Here is a 6,963-nt window from a genome sequence, read left to right on the forward strand (position 1 = left end):
CAATGAGTTTAATATGTATTGTATAAATTAGTTGTTGTTGTACTTTTTTGTAATAAGTTGCTAAATATATATTTTTGGCTTAACAACTTCTGCCTTTTAGCAGTTCGAATTAAGTAAGCAATAATGATCGAAATAATAAACTGTTGCCGTGTTCAATGTTCTAATTAATTAACTATAATTTCATTTATTCAACTGCAAATAAAATCTAAATTGCTGTCAGCAATATTTTAATGCCTCCTGGCATTTGTATCCCAACAACATTTAACAGTATTTCATTGTTGAGAGTTAGTGTTAGAATTGCACTCTCTTTCATATTGTTTTTATAGTGCTGGATTTCAGATTGAGCTTGTTTTATCATGACAAGTCCCCTTTACAAAGCAATTATCATAACAATATGAAAATTAGTAATGAGAAAACCATGGCTCTTCAGTGTACTTCATATTTCATTATATAAAGCATAAGTCTCTGGGGTTTTTTTTATTGCTTTTTATTATTATTATTTTTTTATTTAGTAGTCGCCAATTGATTTTTACCCATTTTTCTCCCAATTTTAAATAGCCAACTGTATTATTTTAGGCTCAGCTCACCGCGGTGACTTGGGAGCGACGTGGACGAACACACATTGTCCTCCGAAATGTGTGCCATCAGTCGACTGATTTTTCTCACTCTGCAGGCCCCCCATCCAGCCACCTCAGAGCTACAGTGTTGCAGGACAACGCAGCTCTGGGTAGCTTACAGGCATTCCCACAGGAGCCCGGCCAGTCTACAGGGGTCGCTGGTGCGCAGTGAACCGAGGACACCCTGGCCGACTTAAGCCCTCCCCACCTGGGTGACACTCGGTCAATTGTCCACTGCCCCTTGGGAGCTCTTGTCCACACTTAAGGCTCTGTTTTAATGTTATTGCATTACATCAATGCATAACGTTGTAAAAGATACTGCACTACATACTGCAATAAAGCAGTTTAGCTAAATTTACAGTTTAAAGCAACATTACAGGAACGTGATATTTAAAGTAATCATTAAAACTTATTTTTGCATTGTTAAAATATTTTTACTAACTAGAACGCTACCACTAATGTGTGCTATCAGTCTATTCAAATCTTTTAAGTGTTTTACAACCAATTAGTTATTGATAGTCTCAAAGAAAACAGCTTGGTGTTTTACGTTCTCAGACCATGGAGTCGCTGGCACAGTAATGCTGTTAATGGACATTGTCACTAGCAGCCCCAGTGGTATCTTGGTACTATCCCTGTCTGCAAAGTAAAATGTTAGAAGACCATTCATTTATGTCATGACTACTAATTATAAATCATGTCTCCATTGAAACCTCACTAGCAAACACACTTATAAATTGGTTAAGACTGTCATCTTGTGCACAAAGGAGCTTGTATTATGTGTTATACTCACTGGCTTTAATGTTTTCTTAAGCAGACCACTCAAAAAGTAACTCCTCAGGTATTTTAAACCCGGCTCCATTTACTAGATTTAATACAACATTCAATTAGATGACAAAATTGAATACTGCATCAGCAGAAAAAGGCATAGCGAACTTGTAAAGAGATCACGTTTTTGTAGGTGACAGCCTTTATTGCGAACAATACATTTGTCATAATTAGCGTGGTAATTAGTAAAAAAAAAATTAAAAGTGTCACTGAAAAGGTTTAAGTCGCTATGCATGAATGCTGTGCATTTGTAACATGAATTTAGCCTTTTGATAAAGTTATGTATGCACATCATGTAAACGTTTTCACTGACAGGCATCACATTATACAAGTGGTGTTCTGTGTTTTGTTATTTTATCTTTTGAAAATCACTTTGCATATTCATCAAAATGTATTCAACCAAAAATTGGTAACCTGAGAAAAAGCACCAAAATTATTGGTGTCAAAATAATAATTAATACAAATGTGCATTATCAGTCCAAAACCATCGAGAGATCTTATTTCATTTTATTATGACAAAAAAAAAAATGTGATTCTTAATGTAGGCAAAGGCAGTACTCGCATAATGTCAGAGAAATCTGTGAACTAAATCAAAACATAGAAATTAGAAATTTAGAATAGGGAATACATGAACATCTATCTAACTGAAAATTGACTCATATTACAGTTACTCAAAGTGTTCCTCTTCCTCTTTATGTTATCTTTTTTCGTTTTTTAGAAACTGTTTTAAATTTCTGTCATGGGTATCAATCTTGTTTCAGACTCACTGTCTGCCTTATTTATGGGGGGAAAAAAAGTAGTCAATGGGTCCTGGCCATGAAGATATTTATTAAACTATATACATTGAGTAAGAGGCTCTTGCCTTTAAGAAAGCCTTGCAAAAAAAAAAAAAAACTAGTAAACCATGACTTATTTGTTCTGCTAATTACATTGAGTGGTTGAGAAAGAGCTGGAAATAAATATTTCTCAAAGTAACTCTTAACCATATTTTGACTATAGGCTTGCCAATATCTTCAATTACAGGGTTTTAGATTACAGCATGCTGTACCGTTTACTGTATGCATGTTGTATTTCTAAATTGTTTTTCACGTGTTGGTTATGACTGATGTATTGATGAGATACCAGGATATGAAACATACCAACATGTTTTTATCAGACCTCTGGCAAGTCACAGTATAATTTACAAATGCATTCCCATGTCCAAATGTCTGGTATAGTAATTTTAGATAATTCCCTCAATATACTGTGGTGAATTCAGATGACCTAAACCAGGGGTTTTCAACCAGGGGTAAGAGTACTCCTGGGGGTACTTCTAAGGGTCATAGTGGTTATGCAGAACGACTTGGAAATGCACAAAAAAAAAAAAGAAAGTAAAAGAAAATAATGATTTTGTAATGGTATTATATATTCTCTAAAACACTGTTTATAATTTATCTTTGTTTAGCAGCTCAAAGTCAACTGCAGATTGAAGAAAAAAACACATAGAATCTATCACGTCCACATTTTCCACCTGTACACAAGCGCATTTTGTTTGAGTGGATTTCCACTCTGATATACAGGGGAAGCAGGCGTCTGGCAAGTGTGCCTATGGAGAGCACTCTGTGCTGCTCATCATCCCTGGGGTAGGCTCTTCAAAAACCAGTGTTATTGTATCAAACTTGTTGTATAGCAACAAGACCTTTAGTAGCAAGTGATTTTCAAATGAAATGTCTTAATCAAATCAGTTAATGCTTTGAAATTGAGTTCATGAGGTAGTTAATGAATGCATTTCTCGTTAAAAATCTTGATTGTTACAGGTCACCTACATTACTTCCTGTCTTAATGACTAGTTAAGGGGAACTCATCAAGAAAAATGAATGGAAGCATAATTCGCTGTTATGGAAATACTAGCATACATCGAGGCAGCTCTCCCACCAGCAAACAGCAGCCAAATGGAAATAAAAAATAATGGAACTATGTTGTGTATAATTTGTAAACTTCATTTAAAATTGTGTATTTTGTCATGCAGCATGTACATTTATTTAATGTTTTGGTAAAAAAAAAAAGTAATAAATAAAAATGAATCCCCTCTAGTCATTTACCCTCTTTCACGGGGATATTTTGCCACAGCTTACTATACACTCTTTTCATTTGCACTTTGCTATCTTTTCTTTTGTTAAAAACAAACAAAATACCGCAAGCCACCTATGTACATCTACTTTTGTCTATATGTTCTTATGTACAATTGTAAGCTATAAATAAATACGTTTGAAGTGTCATTGGTGTTTGTGGTTAGCTGTGTTATACGTGTACACCGTGTATGTAACTGGTCGTTATATATTTATTAAGCTTTAAAATCATTATAGAACTCCCTACCCAATACGCAATTTGTTTATAATTAATTTTTCAGTAAATTCCTCTAGTCGTGCAGTTTCTCTGGTACTCTTTGCTCACCTCTGCGATAAATAAACGCAACATGATTAAAAGTAGCAACCGAACACTTACAGTATTATAAGAACATTTTACATGCATACAAAAGTGTGAAGGTAAAAGTGTACATTGTACATAAAGTTTGGGGGGGGGGGGGGGGTCTGACAACATTAAATAGGTTTAGGCAAATTCCATGACAATGATCTCAATCACATTCCTAGTGGGTCTGTGTGCCCTTGTATGCCTGTTCTTCATTTTTGTGTGGATTAGACACAGGTGTTAAAAGGACACATTGAAAATCTGCAATCACCTAAGGAAACTTTATTATAATATCTAATATGCCGTTTTCTATACCAAGATTTCAGTTGTACAATTCAAATAAAATCTACAGTAGAGGTCAGCTGTCATATAATGTATGTATAACTATAGTTGCCGTGATAATTTCTTGGTAGTAACATTACACTTGGTGCAAATAACGGTATATCATTTTAGCAATACAACAAACATTCTATAAGGTTGCAAATGGTTAAAACAAGTGAATACATCTTCTTCATAACCACAAATATAGAAGAGGCTAAAATATTTTCATAACTACAAATATTGAATTATTTAGGTTGTCTGTAAGAAATTAACTCTGGTCCTGTACAATCTCTGTAATCGTCAGCCGCGGTCTGTTAAATTTCTGTTTCAAGGTGTGTTATATACTGTTTCATTAATTAAAACCCTCCTTTTCCAAGTGCAAATTAACTCCCTTTGGATAACTTTTAAGCTGGTTTTAAGGAAAAAAAAGCAGTTTATCATTGTTAGTTATTATAGTTTTATCTTGAGGTTAATGTTTTTGATATTGTAAACATTTTAAATGGCACACAGAATTATGCTGAGGTGGGAAGTAAATGGTAACATGATGAGCATTGACAATACAGATTATTTTGTATTATTTATAATGACTTTATATGAGTGTTTCCAAATAGATTCTTAAATACTGTATTTTAATTCTGTGCATTCAAAGACATGTAATTAAGTTTTAAGAATGAAGCCTACTGCATGGTATTCTGCCTTAAACCAGTGGTTTGTCAGTCCCAGAGTGGTAAAATCATATACTAAATAAACAGGAAAAATAAATATGTTAATCAGATTATTCTGTCTTTTATTGCAACTTTGGTACCATTCAGTGAGCAAAAATTGTAAAGGGTACCTTAGCTGAAACCTCCCGACACAAGGGGTACTGTTTCAAAAAAAGGTGGAAAAACCTAAAAAGCTGTGTTTCTAAAATTCCACTCTTTAGCAATTAAGAGTTTCTGGTAGTTGTTATTGTCAGGACTCATTTGGGACCCATCTATACTTCTAGCAAGATAGACTTTTTATGAAAAGTTAAATTAAAGTGAATCACACCAATAAAAAAAAAAAAAAACACACAATGCCAACTGCATTTGTTAAGAGAGAACCATATGGCTAACCAAATTTTAACTCATTGTTCAAACTTAAATATAACTAATATATTTTTTTAAAATTTTTGATCCAATAAATGACAGCAATAATAAACCCTAAATCCAATCATTCTCCAAAAGTACCCATGTTCTTGTTTCATAATCTTCCATTATTGATCTATTTTCCAGCTGTATTATATAATCTGTTTGGCTTATTCTTTTCTGGGATGTCTTTTAATGACTTCAAATACTTAAAATATGTGTATAAATCCATCAATGTATTTGTTTATTTAATGTGAATAGTTTGGATATGTGTTACATAGCTTAGGGACCACTCTTGTGATTTATTCGTTTTGCTGAATAATTACAGAAAGTTCAGATTTCCTTCTGTTCTGTATCTTTTTTTTTAAAGAAATAAACATGGGGGCTTCCATTAAATGTTGTAGCTGCAACACAGGCACTATGTACTGCAGCATTTTCTCTATGTTTTGCAAAAATAAAGCAATAACACTATGATAAAGGACTTATTGTATGTCGCCTCAAGTTCTTCTTTAATTATTTTAGAGAATATCAGAAAAAAAAACAGGACATAAATTTTGTCACAGTTAGGGCATGCTGACTTTACTAAATTTGTAATGCTTTAAACTTATCTTTCAATAATTCCGTTTTCAATATTTCATTATTTTTTGAAGTGTAAATTATCAAAACAGTGAGGGAGCAATGTATACTGTAGATCATTTATGTTATATTATTTGAGCTGTTCTTAATGTAATGGCTGATTTTGTAAAGTGAAAAAATATAGAGCTTTCTAGCATGTGTTTTGTCCTCCTATACTATTGAATGATTCAAACAAACTTGCAGACATACGGGGACACTTCCAAACACACCACAGCATAGCACAGAATTGCACAGACTTTTTATTAAAAACACATGTCCATACATACTGCCCCTCTGGGAAATCAGATCGAATGGCGCCATAGAATAAGGACCAGAGACCAAGAAAAAGAGATAAATAGCAAGTCTGGTGTCCAGTCTTATTGATGCAATAGTGTTCCTGATACACTGCCTTCTATAAAGCAACTTCACCAGAACAGCACTGGCAATGCAGTTAATTTGGTTGTAATTTTGGAAGTGTAGCAAAGAGGATGAAGTATTGCAGTATGTAACATAATTATAAATAAATATCCGAGATCTGAAAAGAAAAAGTCTTGCCATTTTAATTGTAGTTTGTTAAGTGCTATGCAGCAGAACAGAACTGTTTGCCACTCTTGTCCATTTTTCCTTCATCATGCAAAATCTTTTTTATATAATAACAAAAAATATGAATTAGGTATTACTATAAATTTGTGGACAGAATTTGAGAAAATGTCCCCACAAAGATAGTAACTCCTGAAAAAACGATGTTGCAGATGACCCTCTTTGTAAAACACCTTTTTAAGAACTAAATGTGCCTTAAATTATTTTTATTTTTTTTAAAGTGCCAAAATATTTAGTTTGTTGGCGACTTTCGTTTTTTTTTTTTCAATTAAAAGTGCATGACAGCACTAAAACTGTGGCTTCCCTGTCTCTGAGTCTCTTTCCTTCCAGTAACATCTTGGGCCACAGCGCTATAGAGCTGTGGCCCAAGATGTTACTGGTAGTTCGCTTGCAAACAAACACATTTTTTCAGCTTTGCTTCAGTTAAT

This window comes from Polyodon spathula, chromosome 4 (genome assembly GCF_017654505.1).
Source record: "Polyodon spathula isolate WHYD16114869_AA chromosome 4, ASM1765450v1, whole genome shotgun sequence".
NCBI lineage: Eukaryota > Metazoa > Chordata > Actinopteri > Acipenseriformes > Polyodontidae > Polyodon > Polyodon spathula.